General features: G+C 39.0%; 1 protein-coding gene across 6 annotated transcripts in view; it reads right to left on the bottom strand.

The window, feature by feature from the left end:
• The window catches only part of LOC103029501 (transcription factor 4), a 274,560-nt gene that overhangs the window by 103,634 nt on the left and 158,802 nt on the right, over window positions 1–12,124 (bottom strand). The gene's annotated exons all lie outside the window — the stretch shown is intronic.

Here is a 12,124-nt window from a genome sequence, read left to right as displayed (position 1 = left end):
ATGGAGCGGGGGCTAATTAGTGTAGTTGATCAAGTAGAGAAAAGTGTTTGGGGTCTAATCTGAATTCCAATCACTGGGAGTTCTCACAACAGACTTAGCAACGCTCCGCTAGCCCGCCATTCACATGCAAAGCGGCCTAAATAGGCCAATTACGGGCCGGGCCGGGCCGGCTCGTCCCGCCGACCGCGGGGAGAGGGTGGGCCGGGGGGTCTGCCGCCTTTCACATGTTAAAACAAAAGAGGCCTTGTCTTAAAATCTTAAATAAAGTCACTACGCTCCCACCCTCCCTCCTCTTAGCCCCTTCCACCCCCCCCTTAGACTCGTAGTAAGAGAGTCTTTTTCTCTGGTTGGTGGTGGCAGGAGGGTTGTGCGTGTGTGGGGAGGTGGGGGTGGTGGTGTTAGAGTGGCAGAGTGGCATCAGGAGGTGGGTAAGAGGGGAGGAGGGGAGGCGGGGTTGAGCCAGAGGGTGAAGGGGGCTTCTGTTAAAACAAAAGTGGCTTATTGTCTCCAGGACGGTTTCTCAAGCTCAGTGTTGTCGTGGCAACTGAAAAAAAAAAAAAAAACACAACAACAACAAAACAACAACTTATAGCTTCCCATGGCGGCACTCAACCAATCAGGAATCAGGAAAAATCTACACAAGTTACAAATGCATACAAAAATAGAAGTAGACGCCTCAGCATGTAGAGTTGTAGAGGTTCCTAATGGAGTCCAGCAATAATCCTTTTCTATACAGCTTGAATATTTCATGTAGTTACTGAAAGTTGCTGCAGAGCGATGTGGCTCCTTAAGGTAAGCTCATGACACCAGGCTTTCTGGACGTCTGACGTGACAACAAAGCTTTTTTTTTTTTTTCATTCCTGGTGCCCCCAGCAAAGTTAGACTAGACATCTCCACCAAGACAAGAAAAGTGAGGCAACCTCTGGAATATAATCAAGAGGAAGATGGATGATCACAAGCCATCAAACCAAACTGAACTGCTTGAATTTTTGCACCAGGAGTGGATGGACAAAGTTATCCAAAAGCAGTGTGTAAGACTGGTGGAGGAGAACATGCCAAGATGCATAAAAACTGTGATTAAAAACCAGGGTTATTGCACCAAATATTGATTTCTAAACTCTTAAAACTTTATGAATATGAACTTGTTTTCTTTGCATTATTTGAGGCCTGAAATCTCTGCATTTTTTTTTTGTTATTTCAGTAATTCCTCATTTTCTGCAAAAAAAAATCTCTTTTTTATTTTCAGAGCTGTATATCTGCATATAATGATTGCAAATGTATATAATTCTGTATATATATATATATATATATATATATATATATATATATATATATATATATATATATAAAATAACAACAATAATACTATGCCAACCATTAATGTAACCTGGCGCTTTAGCCATTCGCCCAGCCACTCAGGCCCCTGATACATCAGCGGCGGCAGCAGCGGCAGCAACAGCGAGCAGCAGCCCCTGTGCCCAATTTCGGAGATGGCTGGCACCGGTACCCAGCTGGCACGCAGGAGAAAATATTAACAAAGATAAATGAGGAACACCTGAAACGGCAAGTAGCCGGGAAGAGACGCTCCGCAAAGGATTAGCGCTCTGCTAACGTTAATAACGATGGTGTGTGTGTGTGTGTATGTGGTGGAGGGGGGGGGATATGGGGGGTGATCGGGAACCAAATGATGATTGCAAGAAAAAAACAAATCCTAAAAATAAAAAATGGAAGAGACATTAACGTAATTACAAAAGTGCAACAAACAAAAACTAAAGAGGCAGCAGGAAAAATGAGTCTGAGAGACAGAGAGAAAGAGAGAGAGAGAGAGAGAGAGAGAGAGAGAAGAGCAACAGAAAGGCTGAGAGGAAAGCAGACACCACAGCAGGCGAGAGAGTGAATGAACAAGTGAATTGGTGAACACATGACTAGCCAAGTCATAAATAAAGGAGTGTGAAAAATGAGGAAGCGACAATCTGAGAAAGTGATTAATGAGTGAAGGAAAGCTGGAGAGAGTGACTGAAATAATAAAGAATAAAGAAATAAAGTGCAGGAGTTTGTGGGTGAATGAACAGGTACAAAGTTTGAGTTTGAAGGTAATTAAATCAGTTACTCAATAAATCAAGGTGCAAATTAATGGATCACTGAAAAAAAGAATGAATCAGTATGTGAATAAGTGAATAAATAAATAAATAAATAAATAAATAATTCAGTTGATAAATGTAAGAGTGAATGTAAACAAAATTAATTATTCAATAAAATAATTATTTAATGCAAATGAATGAATGAATAAATGGAGTAAGATAAGTGTAAGTGAATGAATCAGTGAGTGACTGAATGAACAAACAAATGAATTATTGTAAAAGCAAATGAATGAATGAATTACGAAATGAACAAGTGAGTGTTTTAGTGAATCAGTGAGTGAATGAGTAAATAAATGATTGAATGTATGAATTTGAAAAATAATTCATCTGATAAATGTAAGAGTGAATGTAAACAAAATGAATTATTTCTTAAAATAATAATTTAATGCAAATGAATGACTGAATAAATGAATGAATGAATAGAGTAAGGTATTAATGAAAGTGTGAGTGAATGAATCAGTAAGTGAACAAATGAACAAGTGAGTGTTTTAGTGAGTCAGTGAATGAATGAATAATTAAATTAATTAATTAAGAATGTGAACGTGACTGAATTTATGACTGATCAAATGAATAAATACATGTAAATAACTGAATGTATGAGTGATAGAAAGAATGAATGAATTAATGAGTGTGTAAGTGAATGAATTAGTGTGAAAGTTAATAAATAAGACAGTGACTGAATGAACAGATTTAATTACATTAGTGAATCAGTGAGCGACTGAATAAATAAGTTGGTATTCTTTAGTGAGTCAGTGAGTCAGTGAATGAATGAATGAATAAGATTATAGGTGAATGACTTATATAGAGACCTAATAAACCAGGTGAGTAAAAATAATTATATTTCTAAAGCACTTAATAATTGTGTAAATTAAAAAAAAGAAAAAAAGAAAGGATAAACGAATACATGAATGAATGAATGATTTAATTAATGAATGAATGATGTGTGGTTGTAAGTGACTGCACCCCAGTGGATGTAGCACTAAATGGCATGTGATCTCAGGCCTGTAGGGGGCCTCATCCCTCAGGAGGACCATCAAAACACCAGTCCCCTAAAGACTGGACCAGAATGGGTCCGAACACACACACACACACACACACACAATGAGACACAGCCTTTCAACTTCCTCCAAGCCACTTCAGCTCCGCACTGCAGTTCACTCACCGTCCAACACGGAGAGATCAAACTACTGCCTAATGACTACAGTCAGCCCCCGCCACAGGACACACACACACACACTTATATATACACCCACACACAGGAAGTGCTCGGCTCTTCAGTAAAAATATCTGTGTTCTGTTTATCCTCATATGAGGAGCTATACAGATGCAGCAGAACTTCCATAAGTCATCTCTTTATTCAACCCCCATAAAACACAGCCTGATAATTCAGCTCAGAGTTATTACAGAACTGCGCTACTCCACAAAACCAGACCTCTTACTTACCCAAACTTTCCTACACTTTACCTTTATGTTTCTGGAAGTGTTCCTGAGCATATGCAGTGATTTCCAGTACAGAATCAGTACAGAATCAGTACAGAATCAGTACAGAATCAGTACAGAATCAGTACAGCCAGTCCAGTATTAACCGTTGCCCTTGTCTTTTTTTGCACAGGGATTCTTTAAATCTTTTGATCATATTACTGAATGTACTGTAGATAGTTGAATATCCGAAGTCTTTTTATGTTGAGGAAAATTTTCCATAATTTGTAGACAGTTTTTGGCAGATTGCTGAACCTCTCCTTTTATACCCAGTCATGCATATCAGTTGAAAAAGGAATCTATTGCAGCAGTTTCAAATTTGCTGCCATTTCCTTTTGCTGCCATTAAGTTCTCAATGAGTTTGTCTCACTTTTAACCTGATTTTTTTTAACCTTAACACTTCTAATCTGATATGTGAATAAAATACGGGTACTATGATATTAAGAATTTGTTAAAATTTATACAGTACAGGGCAAAAGTTTGGACACACCTTCTCATTCAATGCGTTTTCTTTATTTTTATGACTATTTACATTGTAGATTCTCACTGAAGACATCAAAACTGTGAATGAACACATGTGGAGTTTTATGTACTTAACAAAAAATGACCTGGCCTCCACAGTCACTGGACCTGAACCCAATCCAGATGGTTTGGGGTGAGCTGGACCACAGAGTGAAGGCAAAGAGTGCCAACAAGTGCTAAACACCTCTGGGAACTCCTTCCTTCAAGACAGTTGGAAAACCATTGAAGCTCATTGAGAGAATGATGCCAAGAGTGTGCAAAGCAGTAATCAGAGCAAAGGGTGGCTATTTTGAAGAAACTAGTATATATATTTTTCAGTTATTTCACTTTTTTTGTTAAATACAGAAAACTCCACATGTGTTCATTCATAGTTTTAAAGCCTTCAGTGAAAAGCTATAATGGAAATATTCATGAAAATAAAGAAAACGCATTGAAAAAAAGAGAAGGTGTGTCCAAACTTTTGACCTGTACTGTATATATTTACATTTTTACAATATTTATATTGTAGTTTTTGTATATTAGTACTTTACCCTTCTGTTACTTAAGGTTTCAATCTGACCCTTCACATAAATGTACAGCTTTATTAGAGTGTTTACCGCATTGTATATCACACAAGTGTGTTTTAGTAATGTTCCTTTGCTTAATGTACCACCTGTACCACACACACACACACACACATACACCACCCAGTGATGAATAATGAGGCGGTGGTGACAGGTTCTATGTCCAAGAGTGTAAGGGTCAAAGGTTACAGGACTGTCTCAGCTGGTGCTTAGAAGTATGGTGATGATGCAGCAGTGTGTGTGTGTGTGTGTGTGAGAGAGAGAGAGAGAGAGAGAGATAAAGAAAGAGAGCAAGCCAGACAGAGATATACAGAAAGAGAAACAAAGAGAGAGAGAGAGAGAAAGAGAGGGAGAACGAGGGAGATAGAGAGAGAGAACGAGAGAGAAGGAGTCATTAATTATAAGGATGTGCTGGCTCTGCAGAGCACACCTGTACACTTCTGCAGCTGAATCTGCGCGCACACACACACACACACACACACACACACATACACACACACTTTCTCTCACTCCTTCCTGCCCAAAGCACCAGCGAGTGCTGTGATGTAATCTGATCTGAGCAGATCTCTCCTAATAGAGATGGATAGAGCAGGCCTGTGTGTGTGTGAGAGAGTGAGAGAGTGTGTGTGTGTGTTATCTGTGTGTGTGTGTGTGTGTGTGTGTGTGTGTATGACAGAGAGAGAGACTTGAAAAGTATTCCACGTTAATTAGTTCTCACGCTTGAGTTGACAAATAAATAGCAATCATTTAAGAGCACTTAAAAAAGAATCAGACACTACATTACATTACAGAGAGAGAGAGAGAGAGAGAGAGAGAGAGAGAGAGAGAGAGAGAGAGAGAGAGAGAGAGCGAGAGAGAGAGCGAGAGAGAGAGAATGTGCGTAACCCTATATACAGTATATTTGGCAACCACTATCAGGATTCGCTTAAACTCCCATAATTTATGTCACCTTGCCATGAACACACTGGCCAGTGCTCAAACTCACTTACAAGAAAACACCTAACGACTTATACATTAGTCTATTACTCTATTCATTAGGTGTGGCCGTTGCTAGGCCATCCTCTGAGGTCAAAATAATTCTTTATAATTAATGTACAATAGATATGGCTATCCCATGACTTCTGGCATGTCAGTATATATTAGAATATATATCGGTGTATAATCACATTGTTTCACAGTGTGTGTGTGTGTGTGTGTGTGCTTGAGTGTGTGTCTGTTGGCTTGCTTCAATACTGAATGGCATTCTGCAGCTGTTCTACATCACTCACATCTGTGAGTGTGTGTGTGTGTGTGTGTGTTTGTGTGTGTGTGTGTGTGAGTGTGTGTGTAAAAAATTCCAAAATGCCAGTGATGCTGATTTAAAGAAACCAGCTACATACATACTCCCTCCCCCAAACACACACACACACTTACACATACAAAACACACACACACACACACACGAACACTAAAAACAGCTTGATGACAAATAAAACCCAGCCGGCCAACGCACATAAAAGAACGGCCGAAACACAAACAGCGCATTCACTAGCGTGTGAACAGGGATAGGTGTGTGTGTGTGTGTGCATGCAGCAGTGGGCGGAGGTGTCAGGCTCACTAATACAGATTCCAGTTCGAGCTTCCTGACAGATCCGTCCTGCTCTTTATCCACTAGCAGCTGTTGCGGCGCGCTAACCGCTAACGCGGCGTTTGATGTGCACACATCTAAAGGGGAAAGGGTTAATGCCGCCAGAGCCGCCTGCTTTTATCAGCCTCTCCGCTCTGGATCCACACCAGCCCTCACACACCCTCTCCGACACACACACACACACACACAACGCAGAGAAGCGGCTGTAGCACAGGACCTGACCTCAAGAACCTGCTGCAGTCAGTCAAACCTTTCCAAACCCATGATTCAATTCCCATGATTGTTTTTTAAGGACACAAACCGTAGGAGAGTACAGACACCGTGCATTACGTTTTTTTATTACGTTTTTTACGTTTTTTCCATTTGCTAACCCACCCAAAAATGAAATGCATAGTAAAATGACTTAAACTGACACACAGAGAGTACAACCTCTTCTTCAGTCTCCAACACTCTGAACACATTTTACAGTTCAAAACAGCACTTTTTTAATACACTAAACTCGATTCTCTGCCTAACACGCAACAATCTGATATAAAGTCACATGTTTCCATATCAAAACACCGTTATTCAAAATGACTCGACATAAGCAAATTTGTCAATACATGATGCCACCTGGCTAAAGAGCTCAGTGAATAATTGTTACCAGTTCAATCAGGAATTAAACACTATAAAAAAAATAAAAAAAACAGATGAGCACCTTTTTCTTTTTTTTTTTTTTTTCATTTCTTTTGTAATTCTTATTCAGTTTACGCATTTTTGTGAGCATATTCTGTTTAATCAAATGCAAATACATTTGTGGTCTATCTGTATATATGCTGCACTGAATTGTTTAGTGAAAAATAAATAAGTGACTGCTAAATGTGTGTGCGTGTGTGTGTGTGTGTATCTGCAAATATGTGTGTGTATGTGAAGAATCTGAAGATTTTCCTACAATTTAAACTATTTTAGAGTGCTTATCATTATGCCCAGTGTGTCCAATATGCAAAAATCAGGTAATATAAATGCAGTTTTGAAGCTAATTGTCGTAAAAGCTTGATTTTGATAATGCTATATCCATTTTAGGTAGCAGTGCTTCGTTTCGCAGGATATATGAGGTATTTGGCAGTTTGGATATGAGTGGATTTGTGAATTATATTCTATATTTTGGCAATAAAAAAAAATAAATAAAATTACAGCATAATGTTGGGACACGTCTTTTAATCACTGAATTCAGATGTTATATTTAGTCCGAATGCAGCACCTAACCACGCAGTCTGACTTTACAAACTTTACTGTGTAGGTATGGGTGGCGCTAAAGAGTAGGGGTGGGCGATATGGCTCTAAAATAATATCACGATATTTCAGGGGATTTTTGCGATAACGATATACTTGGCGATATAGGAAAACTAAAATAATTCATTAATTTCAGGAATATAGTATAATAGTATAACAGTATAATCATAATGTGGCAAAATAAATAATATAGCATAAAATAATATAATGCAGCAAAAAATATTGCAGAATATTTAGTGCATGCATATAAACTGCAAACTAAAACAATTATACAATAAAAACACCTAAAGCTTCACAGTAAATAATAGACTACTTTTAAGATAGAACAGCCCTATTATCACGATATGGATTTTTAATATCATGATATTTCTGTGTCACAATATATTGTATACGATATAATATTGCCCACCCCTACTAAAGAGTTTACTAAATTCCAGCGTGAGTTTTATAGCTGTCGTGAGGTGCTATCTTGTGAGTGGGGTTAAACACTGACCACCATGCTCTTAGCAAGGCACTGTAAACTATCATGTTTAAGTGAGGCGTGAAAGTGGGTTGCCAGATGGCCAAACATTAACCATTCCTCAATCCACTGTGTCACATGTGTACCGAGCATGTGTATGTCAAAGGAGGAATTATCACCCGCAGTGGACAGTGCAGTGCAGAGGGTGGTAATGATCGTGAACAGTGGTGTTTGGCTAGAATGGTCTGTACACATCCACATTCACAATGCACATCCATATTCAGTCTAATGCAGGAAAACAGTACACATGCATAATATCAGGAAACACTTATTAAGCTTATCTGACAAAAACTAAAATAAAGGTTTAAAAAATAAGTTTAAACAGTATACAAATTTCTTAATAAATGATCCAACAGATTTTTTTCCCCAAATGACCTGAAATAAACTCTTTTTACATTGACTTCCATTGACAGTTATTAAGGTTTTATCTCTCTTTTGTAAAGTTGCTTGTTTAGAGATACATGTTTTTTATAATTAGATATTAATGATATAGTATTTACTGTAAACCTAATAAGCTTCACTACAATAGATATTTTTGTACTAAGTCTGTTTACACATATATAGACACAGAGCCATCAGAAACGAGTGTGATCGGAGCACGAGTGATGTTTAATAATAAAATAAAATATATCTGTCTATTTGTGATGGCAGATGTGTCTAAATTATTACAGGCGGTCTCTCGGGGAAGCTGCACTGTGGATCTAAAAAGGAGAAAACAGCTGCCGCACAACGCCATCATACTACACACATGTTCAGAGAGAGAGAGAGAGAGAGAGAGAGAGAGAGAGAGAGAGAGAGAGAGAGAGAAAGAAAGAGAGAGACAGAGAGAGAGCAGCTGCTACACAAAGCTTGTCTGTCTTGGTTTTAGAATAATACCTGATTGGAGATTTTGTACGACTATCGTCACAAATCCACTCCAGTATTTCATGGTTTTGAGGAAGACGAAGTTACAGGACAGAGTTGAAGGTCTGAGCACTAAACACGATCACAAGCCCTTTAACCCTTACAGTCACAGGAGTCTTCTATAATAACAATAATAAAAGCATGTGGTGAATCCATATTAACAATGGTATGGCAGTTGAGCAATGTGAGTCCCTCACATTATAAAACAGTGCAGGAGGAAAAACTTTCTATTATGAAGCCCGAAAACTATAGAACAACCTTCCAGTTAATATTTTGAGTCTTGGTTCCTCACAAGGTTCCAAAGAGAAACCAAGATTAAAAAACAGAAACTGCCTAAAAGCATGAGGAAAAACTGATAGCCCTTTTCAACCAAAAGAACTCTGGTTCTTGAAACAGTTCTGTGCGGGCTTATAAGAACCGTTGTGCTTTTCAGCGAACCAGTCCACGTTTCCACGGAACCATCAAAACGCCACATCATATATCATCAATAGATAGTGCTGCACAGTGGTGGTGAACAGAAGCGACCACCAAGTGGTCCAGCGAACTAAGGCGCTGCCACTATGATCAGAAGATCGCCAGTTTGAATCCTGTTCATGCAGCTTGCCATCAGCTGCCGGAGCCCTGATAGAGCACAATTGGCCTTGCTCTCTCTGGGTGGGTAGATGGCTCTCTCTTTACATCACTCCAAAGGGTGATGTTGATCAGCACAAGGCGTCTGTGAGCTGATGTATTAGAACTGAGTCGCTGCACTTTCTCCAAATGCACTGTGATGCTACTTAGAAATGCTCCACAGCAGCTTTTTGAAAAGAGGCGGTGGCTGACTATATATATATATATATATAAACAGAACCTCTCTAAAGAATGAGGAAGAACAACTGAGAAAAATTATGATTTAAAATTAGAACCTCTCTAAAGCATGAAGAAAAATCACTGAGAGGAATGAAAAGTCAAAAACAGAATCTATTTAGTCCAATTAAAACAGACTCTGGTTCATTTGATTCAGTTCATTTTGGCAGGTATAAAAACAGTAATCAACTACCAACTACACAGAGACTCACAAAACGTGGTGGTCTTGGTCCAATCACAAATAAAGTCCAGAGCGTTTCATTTGTGATGAGAAGGTGTTTCTGCCTCAATCCAACTTAACTATCAAATATGCTCCTCATATTTGAGCTAAAAGGCTGTTCAGGTGCAGTTTAAACTGATTTAGTACTCTGATACAGCTATTATGCTATCTCTGCTCTTGCTCCATGCTAAATTGCACTGACATATGCACTAGTCCAGAACACAGGACCTTCGTCCTGTATTTACATACTTGCTCCCTCCCAAACAGCTATACAATACACAGAGAGAAAATTCTCACATGGGTTGCTGTGATGCATTTTGTTGCACTTGCTCCCAGTGTGAAACCAAACCAAACTGAGGTTAACAAAATTGATAACTGATTTGAATCAGGTTTAAAAACCCTCTAATGTCCTTAACCATGGTGTCCATTTGACTCTCATTGGTTCCTCCTTAATCTCTTGGAGAGTTCTAGGAGATCCAACTATAAACGCTGATACAGGAATAGATCAACTCAACCTGCTAATGTGTCAACAAATCACTACCGCTACAGAAAGCAGCCAGCAGCACATATGTAACAGCACCCACACACCCACACACACACACACCACACACACACCTGCTATCAGCCTTATAATACACAGCAGCTCGTACCACAGCTCACCATGTTCCTCAAGCGCATACCAACTGCCTCACACACACACCTGAACACCTCACAGCCTCACACATATCAAAGTATGCATTGATCAGAGCTGTCCAATGTCTGTGACGTAAATCAGATGAGACATCCCAGAATCCTCTTTCAGATCTGCTTCTTTCATATATTCGATTCCTGAGCCTGAGAACTAGCTTCAATTTCTCATCTTCTAGAACTTTATTTGGGCCAGTTTCAGCCAGTGGCTCCATTCTTAACCCAGCAGAGACACTGATATACCTGATACAGTACATGGAATCACAAGGTTGTAGCAGGTGTTTCCAATAAAGCAGACAGTTAGTGGAATCCTAAGATAGTACGTATGTGTTTCCAATAAAGTGGCCAGTGAATAAAGAAATAAGATAGCGAATGACCAGTGAGTGGAAGCCCAATGTTTTTGTAGTAGATGTTTCCAATAAAGTGGCCAGTGAATGGGAGCACAAGGTATTTGTAGTAGATGTTTCTAATAAAGTGGCCAGTGAGTAGAAGCACAAGGTAATAAGTAGGTGTTTCTAATAAATTGGCCAGTGAATAGGAGCACAAGTTATTTGTAATAGGTGTTTCTAATAAAGTGGCCAGTGAGTAGAAGCACAAGTTAATAAGTAGGTGTTTCTAATAAAGTGGCCAGTGAATGGGAGCACAAGGTATACATAGTAGGTATTTCTAATAAAGTGGCCAGTGAGTAGAATTACAAGGTAGTAAGTAGATGTTTCTAATAAAGTGGCCAGTGAGTAGAATTACAAGGTAGTAAGTAGATGTTTCTAATAAAGTGGCCAGTGAGTAGAATTACAAGGTAGTAAGTAGATGTTTCTAATAAAGTGGCCAGTGAGTGGAAGCACAATACTGTAACATGTGTTTCCACTAAAGTGGAAAGTGAATGGAATCCCAAGGCAGTCAAGTACATGTTTCCAATAAAGTAAATTAAATTTTAAGATAGTAGTAGATGTTTCCAATAAAGTGGCCAGTGAGTGGGAGCACAAGGTAGTAGTAGAAGTAGTAGTAGGTGTTTCCAATAAAGTGGTTAGTGAATGGGAGCACAAGGTGGTAAGTAGGTGTTTCTTATAAAGTGGCCAGTAAGATGACGCACAAGACAGTAACAGGGGTTTCCATTAAAGTGACAAGTGAGTGGAAGCACAAGGTAGTAAGTAGATGTTTCCAATAAAGTGGCCAGTGAGTGGAAGCACAAGGTAGTAAGTAGATGTTTCCAATAAAGTGGCCAGTGAATGGAATAACAAGGTTGTAGGAGGTGTTTCTAAAAAAGTGGCCAGTGAGTGGAATTAAAGATAGTAGTCGGTGTTTCCAATAAAGTGGTGAGTGAGTGGAAGCACAATTAGCAGAAGG

Source organism: Astyanax mexicanus, chromosome 17 (genome assembly GCF_023375975.1).
Source record: "Astyanax mexicanus isolate ESR-SI-001 chromosome 17, AstMex3_surface, whole genome shotgun sequence".
Classification (NCBI taxonomy): Eukaryota; Metazoa; Chordata; class Actinopteri; order Characiformes; family Acestrorhamphidae; genus Astyanax; species Astyanax mexicanus.
The sequence above is the reverse complement of the archived record's forward strand: the minus strand, read 5'-3'. Positions and strand labels throughout refer to the sequence as shown.